A 23059-nucleotide genomic window follows, 5' to 3' on the forward strand; every position below is an offset into this window, starting at 1 on the left:
CCTCTTAGTATCCTAAAACATTTATTTTTTAAAGCTGCGGCATTTAGGATATTTAGTTCATAAAGAAATTTAAAACAAGAAGCAAAATCCTAAATAAGTCTAGAGGTGAATTAATCATGCAGTCGTAACCTTGATCTCGTAACTTAACTTTTTCTTCCCCACGCCTAGGTTCGTACGTTATAACAAGCGGTGTATCGAATGGCAATTTCAGACAACTGAATATTTGATAAGCAATAGTTTATTAAACTCATAAATACAATACATTAAATTCTAAAAACTCCAATTCAATACTAAATTAATACAATGTTAATAAGTCTAGCAAAATACAAAAATGGAAAATTTACACTAGCACGTGGGATAAACTGTTATGCTTCCACAAAGGACTCTACATACACAAGATAAAGGGGCTTTCCCATCAATGATTAAGTTGTCTTAAATCCTTCAACTGTTTAAGCTCAATAATATGATATAATAACTCAATTAGACACAACTGGATTACACACATTAATTTACAAGAGTTATGTGGGTTTAGCAATCCCGTTGCTACAATGAACACCACATTCAATCCTTTTGACCTTTCTCAGTTAAGGGTAAATTACATATACTAGTATCGATACACACTACGCTCATTCAGTAATGCTGATAAAGTAGTTCCCTCTTTCTCTATACTATTAAGTGAGCTAAAGTCCTAGTTCAACTTTCATTCAAGTCTTTCAATTGCTTAATAATATGAACTACAATTGCAGCCATATTAATTTAACAGAATTAACATGCAATCTTTCACAATACCGTTTGATGAAGCTCTTCTACTAGATACTACTTGTCTGTGATTCCTGAAGAAATATTCCTTCTGTAGTGGGACATATTTGGGGTACTTCGGATCATGAGAGCCATCTCAGTTGCAGCATATCAGGCTGCTTCTAAGGAAACACGATCTATCTGCTGTTCTGCAGTCATCAGATTCGCCATGAGGATATCCACAATTTCCACTGATAGTCTCCTTCCTTTAGACCAGGGTTGGCTTGGTATACAGTAAATACCTTTCTTCCCGACCATGTGGCGTTCTTTGTTCTCAATGGTAGGAAAACGGGACCTAAATCCCACTTACTAATATTCCATGTTGCGGCGGACGGAGGGGACTACTGATCATCACTCAGGAAACTGCATAAGGTAACCTCCAAACGAAAACTGGCAAAAGACCACGTTGCAGTGGGGGGGGGGGGGTCCTAACCCTTTTATATTATGACCCTACCGGCACCACCTGCAAAACCTGTTAGGGTGGTGTCTCCCTGCTGAACTTTCCATCTTTTCTGGGCAGTGTGCACGTGACTGACCTGCGGCAGTGTCTAAATCGGGAACCGTGACCTTGGACTTTACTTCGGTTCTAGGTAATCCTATGAGTCAGCTTTATCAAACTCTATCAGCTCACCTATTTTTTCTAAGAATTAGCATAACTTACAATCTCTTGTTTCAAGTGTATAACAAGCAAGCCTTTTACATGCAAAATTCTTATAACTAAATACTGTAAATTAATTATCTCATTTTTCTAATATTGTACAATCAATGTTCTTATACGAGTTAACAATTATTCTTTTCAATATATTTATTTCATTTTATGTTCAGATGCAAGCACGATTTTCTTATTAAGGTTTCTACTTGTTAAATTGTAGATCAAGTAAATTCTCTTATGAAGTTTACAAAGATCACAAATTTAACAGAACATTCTTCCTTTGACTACATTGATGCTGAATAGATGACCTTTATAAATCCCCTCCACACGAGGCACCTGTTTGTGGTGGTGGAAATATCCCAGTGATGGTATTGGCTCCTTTTTTATTCTTATTTTGTTCCATGTTTTTCTTCAGGTATTCTTCACTCTATCTACTTCTCCCGAGTCCTTTTTAGTGTTCTATCTTCCATACTAACATCACTGGAATCTGATGCCTCGCTGTCATGTTTCCTATGTGGTGCACCTCATGGATATCCAGAAGGAGGGGGGGGAATCCTGATAGTCTTGCATTATTTTGGCCTATGCTTCAAGATGGGCAGCCCTGTCAAGTTCAGTTGGGTTGTGGGCTTGCTGGAAAGCTCAGCAGTGTTGTAATAGGTCTCTCTCTCCATAGTTTGAGAACAGTGTTAAGGCATGTTGTGGTATTCTACTCTTGAGTGCGGTCATTGTTTGCTCATGAGTGGGTGTCCATATGTGGTGGCACTATGGTAGTCAAGTTTATTGGGGTTCTCACCAAGTCCAGAAACTATAGAAACTTCATCTGAAAACAAAATAAAGAAGCAAAATACATCAGAGGCAGCAATAAACACACCAATACTACACTCAATTGAAGAATGTTCACCCCTGGAAAATGTCACCCTTCATCATCCAGAAGGGTTTGGAAGGGTTGGTAGGATGTCAAAAATTAGTGAAGAAACTCTGTTCAGGGGACATTCTTGTAGAAAGAACAGACACAATCAGAGCATCTTCTTTGCACAACATACATCAGGGAAATACTAATCATGGTTGATTCCCCCCCCCCCCCCACAAAACTTTGAACTGCTCTCAAGGAGTAATATCGGGGTGGGATTTCCTCGATGTCTCAGACAAAGATATCTGCTCTGAAATGAAAGACTGAGGAGTGACAGGAATGAGGAGAATAGTCATATGTAGGGATGGTCACCTGGTTCCCATTAAGAATATCATCCTTACTTTCGATAAACCTAAAATCCCAATATATGTGAAAGTGGGATGTCTAAGCTGCCCAATTAGGCTCTACATTCCAAACACTTTGTGCTGCTTTAAATGTCTAAAGTATAGTTATTCTAATACTGCCTGTCTTAGCTCTGCTGCCTGTGCTGCCTGATGTGTAAAGACCATGAGAAATGACTGTAACAGCAAAACACCAAAATTCCCTAATTGTGAGAGAGATCACCTAGTGTACTCCTAAGCATGCCAAAAGTGGAAGGATGAAAAGGAGATCCAAAATATAAAAACTGAACAGAGAATCACATACTAGGTATCAAAGAGGCAGTTACCCACAGAAGTTTCAGAAACATATGGTAAACCATCTTACACTGAGAAGGCCACAAGAAATTGTTAGTAGGTTCAATCTTGGCTTTTCATATTTTTCTACAATATCTTTAAATGGTGTGATTTCCTTGCTGTCTCTCAAGAGTGTATAAGAGAGAAAAAAAAATGGACTCACTCCTGGATACATGCCAAAAGTGGTCCTGTTACACAAGAATCCATTAATTAAAAAAATAATGGAACATGAGCCATAGAGGTTCAGAGACATGCTTACAGACCTCTTAATAGATGCTCGTTAACAGAACACCATGGATGTATTTGTCCTCCCACAAGAAGATAAAATAATGAATATACCAGTTACCCCAAAGAGAGTGCAATTTGAGAACATCCGCAATCTCAAAAAAAAAAAAAAAAAATCCCTGGCTAATGAAAACAAAGCCTCTCCACATAGGAAGCCAGATGATACCATCAAAAAGAAATAATGAAAATATTTCTATAATGGAATTGTCATGGATTCCAACAAAACATCAGTGACATTAAGGCTCTCTTTCAGAAATGTAAAACAATCTGCTTTTTGTAAGTACAGAACAGGGGATAGTTCTGTACTTAGACCTGCTCAGTAGCTATTTTTCTCAATGATCTCATAACAATATGCTGCATTTACTTATATCTTGTTTCAAATCTCTCTCTCTCAGGATGACCTTCATTATGTCACACTGTAATTATCATCCCCCTTTACTTTTAATGAGGTATTTAAATGGACACAACAGTGTGAGGTAGAATTAACATCACAGGAAGAGTTATTGAGGATATACTCAACAATAATACCTTCTCTGTCTTGAACACAGGAAGCAGCACCTTTGGTATGTCTCCCCAAACATTTGCTGTCATTGACTTAACTGTCTGCTTAACCTCCCTCTTCCTGCTGTTCAAGTGGGAAAGTGAAGACAACTTATATGAGAGTGATAATTTCCCTGTGATATCCACTTTGTTGCACCAGCAAACCATGTACTACTCAGATATTACAATGGAAAGGTAAGCAAGCTGACTGGTCCATTTTCTCTACTTTAGCAGAATACAATTTTGCAGTCAGCTTGTTTTCTATCCATGATCACAGTGAACTACACAGTAGTTCACTGAAATGTATTATACAAGCTGCAGCAACTCCAATTCCTAAAACATCTAGTCTGTTTCCACATTTACCTAAACCATGATGAAATGCTGATTATATGGTAGTTAAGGAAACTCTTAGTATCTTTTGTGGATGCCCTTCAACAATGGATCCCTGCTTTCAAATATGCCTGAGCAAGTTATATCTGTCATCAGATTCAAAAAGAAACCTTGATCCAATATACACCTTCCATAACAAGAGCAGCCAACAGAAAAGAAATCTGGAACAAAATTCAGTAAAGGAAAAGATGGTTGGTGATGTATCTGCCTTTCATTTTCCAAATAATTTTCCAGATCTCTCCATCCTGGAACATAATGGATGTGCAGTTGTGACCCAACATTACTGACACTCTCAGGGAGTAGTATTTTATTATCTTCCCTCACCTTAAAATTCCTTACCCAGAAATAAAAAGTAGAAATCTCTTACAAGTTGCATAATGGAATAGGCAAGATAGCATGTTATACCACTAAATACACTTCCACCATGGCATTCATACAAACCACCATGCAGCTTTTCTTTCTACAGGCTACCCAAACCATCCCCACCTCCACATTGTCTACTAGCAACTATTTCTAGCATATAAAAGGGAATAGTCTGATTTCGTGCCTATCTATATAGATGGCTGAAAATTAGAGGATCTAGTAAGATCTTCTGCTGTCCCAGATAGCATTATACGAGGGTGGTCTGAAAAGTTCTTGGCCTAACAATGAAAAAAATGAATTTATAATTTCAAAATTATTTTTATTTTTCAACATAATCTCCCTTAAGACTAATACATTTATTCCAGCGATGCTCCAGTGCCATTATCCCATCCCTAAAGCTGCAATCACCTCTTGATTTGAAGAAAAATGCTGACCAGTGAGGAAGAGTTTTAGTTTTCGGAAGAGATAGAAGTCAGAGGGAGCCAAATCTGGGGAATAGGGTGGATGTTCCAACACTTTGCAATTGCCAAAACACCTCTGTGGGCAGGTGCATTGTCCTGATGAAAGATGATTTTTATCTTCTGCAAACTGGGTCTTTTCTCACATATTTTTTCATTTAGTCTGGTTAAAATATCAGAATAATATTCGCCAGTTATTGTTTTACCCTTTTCAAGATAATAAACAAAATGCCTTTAGCATCCCAAAACACCTATGCCATGACCTTTCCTGCTGATGGAACTGCCTTTGTCTTCTTTGGCACTGAACAGCAGGCTTCTGTCCACCGTTTTGACTGCTGTTTGGGTTCTGGTATGTAATGGTGAATCTAAGTCTCATCCATAGTAATAATTCGATGCACAAAATCAGTTTTATTCTTGTTAAAATGCTCCAAGCCCTGTTCAGAGATTTTCATGCGAGTGCGTTTTTGATCTGCTGTGAGCAAGCATGGCACCCATCTTGCACAAATCTTTTTCATTTGCAATTCTTCATGCAAAATATATCCTACACGTTCTTTTGAAACGCCTATAGTCTCAGCAATTTCACGCACTTTGACTCGCCGGTCATCCAATACCATATCGTGCCCTTGATCAATGATTTCTGGTGTTATACTTTTTGGACGTCCTTCACGTTAATCATCTTCAAGGCTGGTACGGCCACGTTTAAATTCAGCAGCCCATTTCTTAATTGTCGAAAACGAAGGAGAAGAGTGCCCATGAACTTCGAGTGAATTTCTTTTGCCGTTAAACCTTCTTTTACAAAGAATTTTATAACCGCACAATACTCAATTTTATCCATTTCAAGGGATACAGACAACAATTTTGCTTCAGACAGCTGTATAAAACAAAGTACTTGATAGAACGGCTTGCGGTTTCATATGGATGCTTATGACAGATGTACCAACTTAAAAAAAAATCTTGCCGATAATGTTGTCATCTATGGCCGAGGCCAAGAACTTTTCAAATGACCTTCATATCGGTTCAGGTCCCAGTGGAATGTAACAACTTCACTGCTGAGCTGCGTGCAGTAGAGCTCGCTTTAAACTACATTAGACTGCAATACTGCCAAAGGTGCATTTTATACACTCAAGGGACAAAACATTAGCGATGTCTATCTAATAGCATGTTGGTCCTCCTCTAGTGCGAATAACAGCCTGTACTCTCCAAGGCATTGACTCCATCAGATGCCAGAGGTAATTCCAGCTATGGCTGTTGCAGCATTGTTCAGAACTGCACCTTAGACATTAGTCCTGGATATATGGATCTTATGTCTCGCTCCACAGCATCCCAGAGAAATTTGATTGGATATTTAAATTTGGGGATCTTGGGGGCCATCCAGTGGCCCCCAAGATCCCCAAATTCAGGTGGTTGTGGCCTGGCACATTGTCCTGCTGAAACAGACCATCAGCTGCAGTATGCGTAAAGGCTATGAAACTGTAGGCAATCAGCCAGCATATTCTGGTAGCTTGCAGAATTTAATGGAACTCTCCAGACACACTAAGGGACCTAATGTGTTACATGAAAAGGCTCTGCAAACCATCACAGAGTTACCACCACCTTGAATAGAGCTGACCTGAAACGACAATGGCCTTGTGCTGTCAATACTAAATCTGCACCCTCCCATCAGCTCAGTACAAGTGATAATGGGATTCATCTGACCACACAACTCTGGCTCACTCTTCAGCGGTCCAGTTTTAATGGTTCCAACACCAGGCAAGATGCAATGCTTGATGATCAGCTGTCAACAATGGTTAGAGCATTGACTCCCATAGCCCATGGTATGCAGGGTACATAGTACCGTTTGCTTGCTGTCACTGCTTTAACCTCCAACATTGGAGCTGGATGTGATTTGTGCCATTGTTGATCTGTATGAGTCTGGACAGTCTATCAACTCCGTGGGGTCGGCCACCACTTGCTCGATGGGCACTGGTACATCCATTGATGGTATACTCGCAGTAGATCCTTGATATGGTTTCTCTCAAGAACCCTAAGTTAGTACAGGAGAAAAGAATGTTGAAGATAAGAATGGATACATCAGAACAAATAGAGGAGCAATATAGAAGAAAGTGTAATGAGGTAAAAAAAGTAGTCAGAATGGATAAGATGAAATGGTTAGAAGCCCAATGCAATGATATAGAACAGCACTATGGAGGGCATAAAACTAGGGAGATGTACAAAATGATTAGATCCATTAATAGAATGTGGCAATACAAACAGACAACAATTAAAGATGAAAAAGACAAAGTATTGATGAATAAAGATAAAATTGTAAGTGGTGGACAAGACTGTAGTGAGTTATATGAAAAAGAACTAGATTTAGATAATTGAGAAACTGACTGACGAATTGCACCACCAGGTAATGAGCATGATATGGACATTTTAAGAGAAGAGGTAGAAAAAGCAATAGGACGGCAAAAACACAACAACAGCCCTGGTGATGATAACATCACTGGAGAAATGATTAAATATAAATATGGTAGCGAAAGTATGGTTATAGAAATGCACCAACTATCTAATATGGTATAGAAAGAAGGGAAAATGCCACAGGGGTGGGTGCAATCGATATTAGTGACATTATACAAGAAAGTAAATAGGCTAGAATGTAAAAATTATAGAACAATTGCCTTGACAAATCATTTTGGTAAGATGATGATATTGACAGAAAGATTGAGAACACAATTGGAAGCATACCCTGCAGACGAACAAGCAGGATTTAGGAAAGATCTACAATTCAACAGATTTTGATAATGTGGTTAATAGCAGAGAAAGCTAGGAGAAAAAACAAAAACAGGTTTGCTTGCTTTATTGATTTTCAGAAGGCATTTGACAGTATCAACCAGAAAGTGACATTAGCAGTACTAGAATCCCATGGAATTGATGAAAAACTAATAGCTATATTAGAAGATGTTTATAAGAATGCAGTTGCAGCAGTTAGAATAGGTGATGATTTGGGGAAATGGTTTAAAACAAGCAGAGGTATACTAGACAGGGGGACCCAATATCACCAAGCATTTTCACACATTTAGAAAGAGCAATGGATAAAATGAAGGAAGATGCAAAAGGAATATCAGTGCATGGGATGAGAACTAACAATCTGAGGTTTGCAGATGACATTGTTATTATTGAAGAAATCGAAAGAGAACTACAAAAACAATGAAACTGTTAAATGAGGAAGGGAAAAGATTTGGACTTGTTATGAACTTGGAAAAAACAAAGACAATGGTATTTGTTGAGAACATGAAACAAAAGATACAAGTGGATGGAATTGATATAGAAAATGTAGAACAATTCACATATTTAGGAAGTAAAATGACATATGATTTGGACTGTAAAAAAGAAATAAAGATCAGGATTGCAAAGGGAAGAACAAATCTGAAGGCCATGAATAACATCTGGAAAAGTAAAGTGATCAGCCTGCAAACAAAACTAAGAGTACTGGAAACATGCATCTTTAGCAGTGTACTGTACAGATCTGAAACGTGGATAATAAATAAGGAGTCAAGAAAAGAATTTTGGCATATGAAAGAACTTGTTACAGGAAGATTCTAAGAATAGGATGGGTACAGAAAATCACAAATGAAGAGCTCTCTTGGAAGATACAACTAAAGGAGAATCTAATGCAAATTATAAAATGCAAGCTGCAATTATTTGGACACATCTGCAGAATGAGTGAGGACTGGAAGATAAAGACATTTATGTTTGGTATTATGGATGTGTAAACAGAAGAGGTAGACCTTACAGAGAATGGACAGACGACATAAAGGACTGGTGTGGAATGGGTGCACAAAAACTGTGACACTGCACTGGACAAAGAAAGGTGGAAGAAAGTGAAGGAGGCATTGGATTGGACACCAATGGGCAGAGAGTCCATGGTTCGTGATGATGAAGAACCCTAAGGTTCTTACCACTTGGGCAATAGAATGACCCTTCTGCCTTGTGCCGATAATATGTCCATGATCAAAGTCACTAAGATTGCCACATTTACCCATGTTTGTCGATTGTGATAGACTTTTGGGAAGCCCTGATGTGTGCCTATTTACTGTCTGCATTTGGTTCGGGTATGTTTCACTCTGCACTGGGGATGCCAATGTCAACTTCCCATCTCCTGAAGTTCTCTACAAGCAATAAGATGTCTAGAGCTGTAGACACATTTTGGGCTCTCTCTCAAATTTAGCACATTCTCTCTTAGTTATGGAAGCTACACTTGGATATATGCTTCTGTTGGATTCCAAGCCACATTGCAATGAATGGAAACGAGGGTGCAGATATTTCAGTTAGGTTAGCTTGTTTCTTAAGCTTCCACCATTTGCCTGTCCCATACAACAGTTAATTAACAGTTTTAATCAACTGCCCTTGTTTCATCAATGAAAGTCACTATTTTAGTCTCTAAATAAATAATTTATTTAGAGTAATTTATCAACCAGTGTTTATTGAAAACCTACCTTTTCTGGCAGATACATTCACCAAAAGTCTGCTCATCACACCTCTCAAAATATTGGTGTTATCAAGTCTTTAATTAATAGAGCACATAAAGTGTGTTGCTCTCCTCCCAAGCTTACAACAAGAACTTTTCACTATCAAAACGTTAATGGAATTTAATGGTTACAAACCTAATCAAATCCAGCAGATAATTGACTCCTATGTTCCAACACTTCAGGATTCACCAACAGACCACAGGGTTCCAATCCTTTATATTTCTTGTAGCTCAGAACCGATTGGCAGAGTTTTGAAGAAGTATCATCTCATTCCCACATATTTTCCTATGAACAAAATTTCTCACCTGTTGCCATCTACAAAAGACAAACTGGCACCTCTATATTAGCTGGCATTTACCAGATACCTAGTGTGAATGTAATTTAACATACTTTAGACAAACAGGCCGTTCTATGGAAAAAAGAATGAATGAACATCAATATTAGATCGAATACATAAAACCTCAAAAATCTGGTCTGGCACAACATAGTATTGACACTAAACACAATATTATTATTATCCCGGGCAACTCCAAGGAGTCGACAGACTCATCGAGGGAGGCCCTAACATCATGCCAAGAACAACTATTCGACATTCACACAGTATCTATCATACCTTGCCTTGAACTCATTCACGGTCGTAGAACCCACAACAGACTCTAGCAACTTATTCCACTCATTCACCACTCTCCAAGTAAAAAACCTAGCTCTAACACCCTTGTTAACCACATTCTTACCCAGCTTCCATGCATGGCCCCTAGTCCTCCCACAACCAGTCCTATTTTCAAAAATATCTTCTGGATTAATCTTATAAAAACCCTTCAGTAATTTGAATGTCTCAATCACATCACCCCTTTTCTGCCTATTGACCAATTTTTGCAACCCACAAATCTTCAACCAATTCTCATAAGGTTCATTCCACAGACCTGCTATCATCTTGGTCACTCGTCTCTGGATCCTCTCCATCACGAAGAAACCCTGGCACCCATAACTGGGCACAGTAGTCCAGATGGGGTCTTATCAAGGCTTGATACAGAGGAACAATAACTTGTTTGTCTCTGAATGTTAAAGTATTTTTCAGAAGCCAAGTGATTTGATGAGCTGATTTAGCCACTTTTGCAATGTGTCCCCTAGACTCCAATTCCCAATCCACCAACACACCCAAATCCCTGGCCTCATCAATCTCCTGGAATACAGTTCCACCAATGCGATATACTGCTGCTATTCTTTTCACCCAAAAATGCATAACCTTACACTTTGCCACATTAAATTGATTTTTTCTAGCCCAGTACTCCAAACTATCCAAATCATCCTGTAAAATTTTGACATCCTGTGCACTCACAACTACTCTACCCAACTTTGCATCATCAGCAAACAAGTGGACACTTCCTCTCAGATCCTTTCCTATATCATTGATGAACAAATTGAAAAGTAGTGGTCCAAGAACAGAGCCCTGTGGCACACCACTAGTCACAAGCTGTCTTTTAGACTCAACTCCTGAATAAACCACTCTCTGGTATCTTTCCATTAACCACCCTCCTATCCATCTCACCAACCCTATATCCATGCCCACCTGCTCCAGTTTACTGATTAGGGTTCCATGTGGTATCTTGTCAAAGGCCTTGGCAAGGTCCAGTAGAATCACTGCAAACCCATTACGCTTATCAAGTTCAGCCGTCACTGTGTTATAAAACGTGAGCAAGTTACTTGAGGCATGATCTACCCTTCACAAAACCATGTTGTCCCCCATACAATATCCAATTTTCATCTATCCAATCGTGTATTCTTTTATTGACTAATTTCTCTAAGACCTTGACAACGATTCCTGATATGGTAACCGGTCAGTAATTTACAACAGCAGTCTTGGAACCACCTTTATGCAGTGGAACTATTTTCCCCTCTTTCCACCCTCTCGGGACTAACCCAGACCCGAGACTCAAAATTAAACAAAATGGTCAAGGGTACTGACAATTCTTTAGCTGCTTCTCGTACAACACAAGCTGGTATACCATCCAATCCCACAGATGTATTGACATTGAGGTTATGCAATAGACTACTCACCTCCACTTCATTCACCACAATTCCTGTATAATCTACTGGTTCATTCATTTCTGCAATGTCACCACCTGGATGATATATTCTTGCAAAGTGCTCACTCAGTAACTCAACTATATCAACTGATTCAGTTACCTCCCTACCATCGGCATTCTTTAAAATCATTCTGCCATATACATTTTTCCTTTTATTTGCAACATATCGAAAAAACTGTTTAGGATTCTCTTTAGCCTGCATGGCCAATGTTCTTTCGTAATCCTTTTTTTCTTTTCTTACAACACTTGTTACCCTTCTGGCCTGCGCTTTATACCGTTCATGAGCCTGCCAGTCACCTTTCTCCTTAAATTCCCTCCATAGCTGTTTCTTTTTTTGCAGCTCAAACTTAATGGTGTTATTCATCTATTTAACCCCTACTTGATTTATTATTCGGACTCTAGGTATACAGTCAGCCATTGCTTCATGCAAACACTTCTTAACTGCCTCCCATGCATTATCATCTTCTAGTCCTTGCAGTTGTACATGCTATGGCACTGAACCAATCAAACTCCTAAGCTTGTCATACTTTCCAGCCCGATAATTCCACGTACCCTGTCTTAATTGTAAATTCCACACCTTTAGCCACCTCCCAAGTCAAGACTCTATGATCACTCTCACCAATTGGTGGCAATGTGGTCATATTTGTTAGTCAAATCCTCAGATGTAATTACTAGGTCAAGCACTCTCTGACCCCTAGTATTTTTCATTCCATGCTGTCGCAGATAGTTATCCCTTAATAACCACATAAAATCCAATTCCTTCCTCCCATGTGTCCTCTCTTCATTCCAATGAATGTGACCGTAGTTGAAATCTTCCATAATAATTACCCTCCTTCCACTCATTTCTTCTATTTGCTTGTGCATACTGTCTCTACCATCTTTTCCATCACCTGGTCTATAGCAGCACCCAATTGTATATTTTGTTCTGCTAGCCACAATCTCACACCAAATGGCCTCAAATGTGCTCTTTTCTCTATCCTGCAATTCATCTTCTATTCTCTTTGGCTGCAGCTCATCAGCTATCATCAACAATACTCCTCCCCCATTTTATTCTCCCTGTCATTCCTGTACCCATCACATTCAATCCCACTAGCTATATCATCTACAGTCAGCCATGATTCACTAATGCCAATAATCTGTGGTCTGGAAGTGCCATCCATGGCCAAAAACTTTTCCTTCTTGTTCCTAATACTCCTAGCATTAGTGTGCATGAATTTAGGACCCCCATTAGCCCCATCCCTACCTTGATGCCTTATATTAACTATCCCATTCTGATTTGTTGTCCTTATTTGCTCGGGCATATTATACTCATTCATACATTCAACTGCCTCCCTAAGTCTGTATATCTATTCCCCCCCCCCCCCTTAATAAATCTAGTTTCCCTGATTTTGCACATCCACTACATTCAGCAACACTTTTTCAAGTCTCCTTATACCGTATCCATTCAAATGCAAGCCATCCATCTTATGTAGATCCTTTTGCCCATCGAACTCACTCCAGATGTCCACAAATTCCACACCACTCGTCATACATAATGTCTAATGGGATAAAGCTCATCTTCTCCATAGATGCAAGTTTAAATACGAATGCCTTTTCAAAGAAAGTTGAGAAGCCTTTTTACATTGGCCAACAAGAAACAAAATAATTCTCTCTCTCTCTCTCTTTCTCAAAAGTTGGGGGATTCTTTTCTTATGTAAACATCGAAGAAATAGTTTTTAAGAATTATTTAATAATATTTTATTAATATTAATTTTAGCATGCAGCAACAGTATTTAATTGGTAATCCACTTACTGTTATGTACTTTGTATTCCATTCTTTTGAATTGCTTGTTGTCTACACTGATGCTGTTAATTTCACTACGAAATATTTGTACCTTTATTTCATTTAAGTTAATTACTGTGGTTATCCTTATTTATAGTTATGCCACAGGTACCCTTAAGGAGTATTTTAGTCTCTGTCAGAGCCCTATACACTCAGTCAGAATTTATCAGATTCATTAAGTGTTATTTCTGTTTTTAAATTTTTACATAACGTTAACCTTTATTACCATACATAGATTATGTACATATTGTACATATTAGTTTTATCAGTTCAACTTACTAATCCTTTTATCCTTTTAACACCTGGTTTATTTCTGCATTTTATTTCATTGGCTTATTTGTTTTTATGAATTTTTACACTTATTTTTCTATACCTTCTGCATTTGTTTTTCTATACTGATTTTTATGAGGGTGTGCTGAAAAGTGATAATCACCATGAAGGAATTGAGGTAAAACCATGTAACATACACATTATTCTTCATATTTCCCACGAAGTGTTATACACTTGTTACAATACTGCTGCATCATTTGCAATTCTCTGAGAAAAAAGTCTTTCCCTTTTTGCACAAACCTGTCATTTTTGTTCTAGGTGTTTATCAGAACTTATCAGCCTACTATGTATATCATAGTGTCCAGTGGGATAAAGCAGTTCTCCTCCATAGATGCAGATTTAAATATGAACGCTTATTCAAAGAAAGTTGTGAAACTATCTTACACTGACCGAATTAAAATAGAAATGACTGTATGTCTCTCTCTCAAAGATCTGGGAGACTTTTATCTTATGTAAAAAACCATCTATCTTAATAGATTAAATTTGTTATTTCTATTATTTCCTAGCACATAGTAACAATTATATTTTAATAAGTGATCCACCGAATGTTTGCCTGCATTCCATTCCTATTACAGACACTGCAGATGTACTATTATTTTTAGTACGAAATATCTGTCTTTTTACTAATTAAAGATTTCACTGTGGTTTTTAGGTGTTACTTTATTATTTAATTACTATGTCACAGGTTCCACTAAAAATCAGAATCATCATCCTTCACGGGGAAGAGTTTACTAAACTAACAGGAAAATTAGGAAATTTATCGGTTCTACAAGGTAAGCTTCGAGCATGGATTGCTTTTCCTCAAAAAGTGCCGTGATACTAAAGTTATTCCCACTTTCGCTAGATTTAAAGAAACAATTCGGTCTCCTGGAGTCCACTCTATTTATATAGAGTGGGCTCCAATTAAGCAAGGTTTTCCTTAATTCGTAATCAACTTCATACTGCCAAAAAAGATTTAGCTTCTAATATCAATTCTATATCAGTTCTCGAAGAAGACATTTCAGCTGTTCTTAATGAACAATTATTGGATATTGTTCTTCGCTTATCAAAACAATCCTTATCCCGGTCTTATGAGAGAAATCTTCAAAATCTTATGCAAAAATGCAACTCTTTATATAACAAGCAAAAGAAAAACCTTACCTCTGACAGTACGTCTACAAATAAATGGATTGTAAACATTTCCGATCGCCCATTATCCACCACTGAAACCAGTGCTTTAGCAAAGGATCTTGATTTTGCTGTTATTCCTTCACGCATTCCTTATCTTGATTTCTTACATAATATAGAACGCAATTTGTCAGGACTTCCTAGTAAAGTCCTGACAAATTTGAAGTTGCGACTTCATTATTCAAAAAGCAAATTACCTCCATGCAATTTATCAAATGCTGAAATTAAAGGTCTAACTTCTTTAAGAAAATATAATACAATATCCATTTCTAAGGCTGATAAAGGAAAAGCTATTGTAATTATGAATAAGACTGACTATGAGACAAAAGTATCCAGCCTATTAGAAGACACCACGACCTACCAAGAGATCACACGTAATCCTACTAATTCGCAAATTAAACAGCTAAATAAATAGCTGTTTAATTTGCGAAAAGTTTGGATCCGAACTACGTGGATAAAATACGCACCTACTTTGGAAGAACGCCTCGTCTTTATGGACTCCCAAAAATCCATAAGGAAGGCTGTCCTGTACGACCTATCATAAATTGCATTGACTCTCCAACTTATCGGATTGCAAAAGTAGTATCACATTCCTTAAGTGCTCTCACTGGTCATTCCAGATCCTATATAAAAAACTCAACAGATTTTCTTGAAAAAATCAAGGATATAAAAATTACAGATTCTGAAATATTAGTCAGTTCTGACATCATTTCTCTGTTCACCAATATCCCATTAACTGACAGAGTCAATTCATTATATGAATTGACTCTGTTGGTTACCCTCCAGATATCGCAAGGATATTCGAATATGTCATCCACTCAGGTTATTTCAGTTGGAAAACAAAATCTACAAACAAATTGAAGGTACTGCCATGGGTAGCCCTCTGTCTCCACTTTTGGCAAACTACTATTTGAAACAATTCGAAGATACTATGTTCTCATCCAGGGCTGGCGGAAGCGGGCATGCAGAGCAGGCGGGCACCGCTACGAAGAGGGCGCCGCCGCTGGGGCACCGTTCATAAGTTCATTTTTAAGAAACAAAATTTTTATCATGAAAACAAAAAATTCTTAGAATGATCAATATTAAAATAAATAAGGTCGGATACACGGAATAAAAATTTTTAAATATATTGCCGCCTCTTTGATCAGCCAGCTGTTTACAATTTTGCAGCGAGAGCAGGCTAAATGCTTGCTTGCAGAATGTTGTGTCCACTGCAGTCTGTCTAAAGTGAAATGGTGAACGGTTTCTATGTGCAGAAACGAATTTTCATACAAAACATTTGTTGCTAGTTAACCAGTCATATGGTATGCATCTCAGTAGGCTACTGACAGTAGGGCAGTGCGGACTATTATTTCGTCTCTGTGTCGTGTTGTGTAATAATTTCTTGTGGGTATAAAATAGAAATGGAATCAAAAATTAAAAAAAAAAGTTATCCAGTGCACAAAATCGTAAGCGTCATGCTGCGAAAGAAGCAGATGTTAAGAAACAAACTGGGGCACTTAATAAATTTGTTAAAAAATTAAAATATTCTGATGCAGATTGTAACCAACTCGATACATCAGAAATCAGAGTTGAAGAACTGTGCACATCATCCAGTTTGCATGAAAGTACTATTGCACTATTGAACAAGATAACAAGACACATGGTTTAAGTGAAAAGCAGTTAGGAGAAGACTTAGTTGTAGTTGACCACGAAACTAACACATTGTTAGTCTCTGTAAATTTAGAAGATCCAGGTGAATGGGGAAATATTGATGAAAAATTATGAGTTGTTTTAATTGAAATGGGACCTGTTCAAAAGAAAAATATAATATATCCCAGAGATACATATGGTCGTAAATTTGGCGACACGTATTATAATAGAAAAATGGAAAACGGTGACCTCGTGCCAAGAACATGGCTCATTTATTCCGAAACTTTAAATTATTTTTTTTGCTTTTGTTGCAAACCTTTCGCACCTACCGAATCAAGTAGTCTTGTACAAGGTTATAACGATTGGAGAAATGCAAGTACAACTTTGCATATACATGAGACTAGTTTAACTCACATGAAAAATTTCTTAAAATGGAAGTTGATAAAAATTTAAAAAACAAAACTACTATTGAGAGACTCAATGGAAAAGAAACATTGGATGAATGTTTTTGAACGCTTGATTGAAATTATAAAATTCCTTGGTGGCCAAAATTTAGCTTTTTGCGGATCATCTGATAAATTATATGAAAGGAATAACGGCAATTTTTAAAAATTAGTCGAACTGTTTGCGAAGTTTGATCCCGTTATGGAAAATCATGTTGAAAGGACCCTATAACGAAACAATAGAGTACACTATTTGAATAAAGACAGTCAAAATGAAATATTGGAAACTTTAATTAACGCAATCAGGGATACAATTTTATTATCAATTCGAAAATCTAAATATTCCATAATTTTAGACTGCACACCTGATGGAAGTAAAACAGAACAAATGACCATTATTATTTGCTTTGTTTCCTGTGACAATGGAATTGTCAAGATCAGGGAAAACTTTTTAGGTTTTGCAGATATATCAGATTCTACAGGACGTGGTTTATGTGCAAGAATAATGGAACAACTGGAACATTCCCATTGAAGACGTGAGGTCAAGGGTATGACAATGGGGCAAATATGAAAGGGAAGAAATATGGGCTCCAAAATTTGCTTTTGAACAAAAATCCTCGAGCTTTTTACGTTCCATGTGCTGCTTATACTCTAAATTTAATCATTAATGATGCAGCCAAAATGAATGCAGATATAATTAGTTTCTTTGCAATTATTCAAGAAATATACAATTTCTTTTCGTTCTCTTACAAACATTGGGCAATCCTTTTAAAGTTTGTAAAAAAATTAACATTGAAACAGCCATCAGATACGCGACGGGAAAGTAAAATTAATTCAATCTGCCCTCTACAATATTAGTTACGAGAAATTTACGATGCATTTTTTAAAATTTTAAATAATGAAAATTTTAATAAAGAAACTCAGCATGAAGCACAAACATTATGTGCTAAAGTAAAGGACTACAAATTTATTTGCTCTCTTATAACTGGACATGATTTACTTAACAGAATAAACCCTGTGAGTAAAATGCTTCAAGACAAAAATATGAACATTACACTTGCTTTAGAATCTATCGAAAACTTAAAAATATTCTTACAAGAGTATCGATCAGATACAAATTTTAAAGAAGTTCTAAAACGCAAAAGAACTGAGTGAAGAGGTGGATGGAGAACAAGAATTTAAAACTGGTATGGAAGTCCAACGACGAAAGAAGACACGACAAATACGAGCATCATGACGAAACGCCACAATCACCAGAAGATAAATTTAGAGTGAATGTGTTTTATACACTTCTAGACGTTGCAATGTGTTCGTTAATAGAATGTTTTGAGCTTTTTAAACCGACTTCTCAATTTGGAATTTTTAAAAGATCTAGCATTAATGATTGATATCCTACAGGAATTATCATATCAGTAGCTCTACAAAGTCGCAATATAAGCATTAATAAGGGCTAAGTTAGGCCGTTTTTTTTTGTTTTTGTTTTTTTTGCTCGACAATGTGAGCCCTTTGTTAAAATTTCCATAGCTCACCACTGATGCTATGCATTATGGGAAGGGTAACTACCCAAACTGGTTTCAACCCCTGTTGAGGTCTCTTCAGTGGGAGCTAGACCCAGAGGTGATACCAAGGTTGAAGCAATACAGAAGTCATATTTCCATATACGAATTGCCAAAAGGTGTCACACATTATGATTAAATTACTCTGGGTTAGAGAAAGATGGAAGTTTTTTCATTTGGTTATACTATAAATTATATATTTTGGTTTAATCCTTTATCTCAATCCTTTACATATAATTTATAGTATAACCAAGTGAAAAAACTTCCAACATCTTTCTCTAATCCAGAGTAATTTAATAATAAGGTGTGACATCTTTTGGCAACTCTTATATGGAAACATGACTTCTGCATTGCTTCAACCTTGGTATCACCTGATGATGGAGAGAGAGGGAAGATCAAGTCCTTTTTATGACTTCCAGGGTAACAAATGGCAATGCTGTAGCCAATGAAGTTTTAACTGAGGCTCGGCTATTGCCGTTACCCAGCCATGACTAGAGCCTTTAGCTCAATAACACCCCATCCACACAGATTTTCTTCATTCAGATGATGGGATAAAGAGTCAAGGACTCAGTCCATCTCCCAGTTCTTTTAAGAACTTTGTATCACCTCTGGGTCTGGCTTCCACTGAAGAGACCTCCTATTGAGGTCTCTTCAGTGGGACATTGCAGACATGTATAATGCATAGCATTATACATGTCTGCAATGAGATGTGCTTTGCATTATGGGATACTAAAGCAAGTGATGTGAAGTCAGTCCACCTTTGACACGAGTTGCCCCAGTCCTAAAGATACTAATATCTTCAGGACTGGGGTTAAAGGATTAAACCAAATATATAATTTATAGTATATAATCAAGTGAAAAAACTTCCAACAAAGCATACTTTAATAAATTCCACTCTTACCAAAATAATTATTTGTTGAAATGACAGTCTTTATGTCCTTCAATAGAATATTCAAAATCCCTAATTACTACCTCATCCCTTAATTTACCAACAAATGCAGGAAGAAATTAAAATCAGCATAGTCACAAGAGGCAAGTAACTCCAGCATCACTTGCAGCTTACATTGAATCCTGCATCAAATGAAAAGAACAAGTTTATTTTGGGTTTTGAAAGGGTCAAATGCATATGCTATCTTTGTACTAAATGGTACCTGTTTGGTTTAGTACAATTTTTATTCACCTACACTTCTCTGTTTTACAGGTAACATCAGTATAGCATTAAAGAACGACAACGCTGATAGTATTATTTTTCGGTTCCAGCTCTTCATAATTTCGTGCCAACAGTGGTGAATCTATAGTAGACAACATTAAAAATAGTGTGCCACAACTTCATAAAAATGAGAAATACAAAGAACAGGCAAGGAGGGTGATTTGGTTGGTAAGGATAGCAAAATTTCAATATGAGCAGAAGTAAGCTAATGAAGCCAAAACAAATCTTAGTGAGTTCCTTCGATATGTGACACCAGTCAAAATAAGAATGATTATAACAGGATGGCACTGACTGGAGAAAATGGTTTAAGCACAACTGCTGCAGAGCATATTATTATTATTATTATTAATACAATAATAGACGAAGAAGTAGTCGACCACGAAATAAGAAATACCAACTGGGAACACATGGCATCAGATTCAGCAGATATCTTATAAAACAACATTAAACTCACACTGGAGGAAATATATAAGAAAGCTGCAAAGAAAATCAGAATTCGCTCAAAAACAACCCAAAATCCTTGGATAAACACAAAAATAATCCTAGAAATACACAGAAAGAACGCTCTATGGAAAGAATTAAAGCGATATCCAAATAACAGAGCATTAAAAACCAAATATAAGATAACAAGGAATCGTCTTACAACACAAATAAGAAATGCAAAAAGAAACCACTACAGAGACAAATTGACTTCTGCACAAAACAACATGAAACAAACCTGGCATCTGATCAACGAGATGCTAGATTGTGCTCCCAACACCACCGCCTTCGAATCCATAAAACACAGCTTCATGAAAGATGCAAAATCTATCCAACAACTAGCAAATGACTTCAACCAATACTTTGCAAACCATACAAGAACTACACAGAAATATTCCCCCAATCACAAAACGTGATCCTCCGCTTGGACCACAATCAAAACAGACATTATGGTTCCCACTGATAAAAGAAGCAGAACTTTTCTCTGCAATACTTCAAATCAAACCAAACAAAGGCCCAGCAATTGATGGTATAAAACCTAAGGACATCAAGCAACTTGCTTAGGCCCTATCCTATTAAAATTAATAAATAAAATATTTAAAACAGGACAGATACCAAGTATGCTAAAGACTTCCATAATCACACCCATATACAAGCATGGAAAAAGAAATTTAATCAGCAATTACAGACCCATAGTAACATTATCAATTATCAATCAAATTATGGAGCAGATCGTACTAAGAAACTCACAGCATATACAGAGACCTTTCATATTATCCCCAAAACACAATATGGTTTTCAGAAAATTAAAGGAACAACATCTCTCTTGGAAGACTTTACAGATGTAATTAATACCGCCATAGACAAAAACAAAATTGCTATGGTAGTCTTTATTGATCTAACTAAAACATTTGATACACTCACACATCAAACCTTGTTATTAAAGCTGAGGTATGTTGGAATAGACGGGCCTCTGCACAGGTGGTTTACAACTTACCTCCAAAATAGAAAGCATATCACACGTATCAGGTCAAACCAAAGTAGAGAGCTATCAGTAACCTGTGGAATGCCACAGGGAGCTGTACTCTCCCCAACTCTATACAACATTTACATGCACGATATTAATCAGCTACCCCTCAAAGGTAAGATACTCCAATACACAGACGATACAGCTATAATATCCATCCATAATAATGCAAGCATAGCCCAAACAAATATGCAACATGGCATAAATCTGATCACAGACTGGCTCATGAAAAACTCATACACCTAAACTCAGATAAGATAAAATTAATGATATTCAGAAATCCACTGACTCGACCAGTTGATAACAAATATATAACCATCCAACATCCACTCTCCAACGTAAACACACAGAAAACCACTACAATCACTCAGATTGATACAATACGATATCTTGGAATTTACTTCGATGCAGATATGAACTGGAATAGCCACATAAATCATCTACACAACAAACTCCGAACAATAACTGGCAAACTCTACAGGTTAAAAGACATAGTTCCTACGCGCCTAAAAATACTAATATACAAAGCACTATGGCAAAATATACTAAGATATGCTATAACAACGTATGCTTTCTATGCACCCTACAAACAAAATAGATTAATCTCGTTACAGTACAAAATGATAAAACTGATGTTTTGGGAACAAAGAGACAATAACGACTTTATATACACTGCAATGTCAGAACACAAAATACTGACAGCAAAACATTTATGTCACTATGCAGCTTTGCTAAAACATTATTTCCATGCCAACTACAGGACAGTCAGAAATACATACCATATAACAAGACCTCAGACAACTAATTATATCACAAATAAATGCAATAATCACTATGGAAAGGCCACACAAAACTTCTGCATCCCAGAAATGATAAACAAATTACCTTTTGAATACAGAAACCTTACAAACTACAATAGGCTGAAAAGAGCTCTAAGGACATACTATGAACAAGAAACACACATCCAAAATACCATACAAACTTAGTGAAACACAATATATTCGCTCAGGCTTCTGGTTCAGCGACACATCAATACATTCCAATTCGTAGCTTCCTAACACAGCAAACAAACCAATAAATACTAACCAACTGGTATCATCCTCAGATAAGCTTACAAATAAGCTTCGAGGATGAAAGTTGAGAAATTACATCTCATCCAAACAAAAAAAAAGTATGTATCATGTGTAACCACATGCATGTAGAGTACGTATCACATGAAAACCAATGTATGTATTATATGTAAACAAATGTATGTAATGTATGTATCATATGTAAACAAATGTACGTAATGTAAGTATCATATGTAAACAAATGTAAATAATGTTGTATCATATGTAATCAAATGTATGTAATAACTGTAACAAATGTATGTAATGTAATAAAAAAAATGAAAAAATATGTAAAAAAATATATATATATTATTATTATTATTTGTTGTTAATTTAGAAATAGAAATGTAATAGATAAAATGTAAAAAAAAACTAGTATATATATTTAAACAAATTTAATCCATAACCAATATTGTCAAAATGAAAGAGATTACTCTTAGCATATTATATTAATCATTGTAAATATGTATGTGAAAAAAAAACGTAAAATACAGTGTTATTATTAATAAAAAAAAAATATTAGTATTATTTTCAATTTAAAAATAGCATTGCGAAAAAGTGAAATGAATCCATTCAGCATTCCCTGCTGATACCAAAAAAGAAACTATGAATATA

Source organism: Typopeltis vanoorti, chromosome 16 (assembly GCF_054136105.1).
Source record: "Typopeltis vanoorti isolate ZY-2024b chromosome 16, IOZ_Tvanoo_1.0, whole genome shotgun sequence".
In the NCBI taxonomy this organism is placed as follows: Eukaryota; Metazoa; Arthropoda; class Arachnida; order Uropygi; family Thelyphonidae; genus Typopeltis; species Typopeltis vanoorti.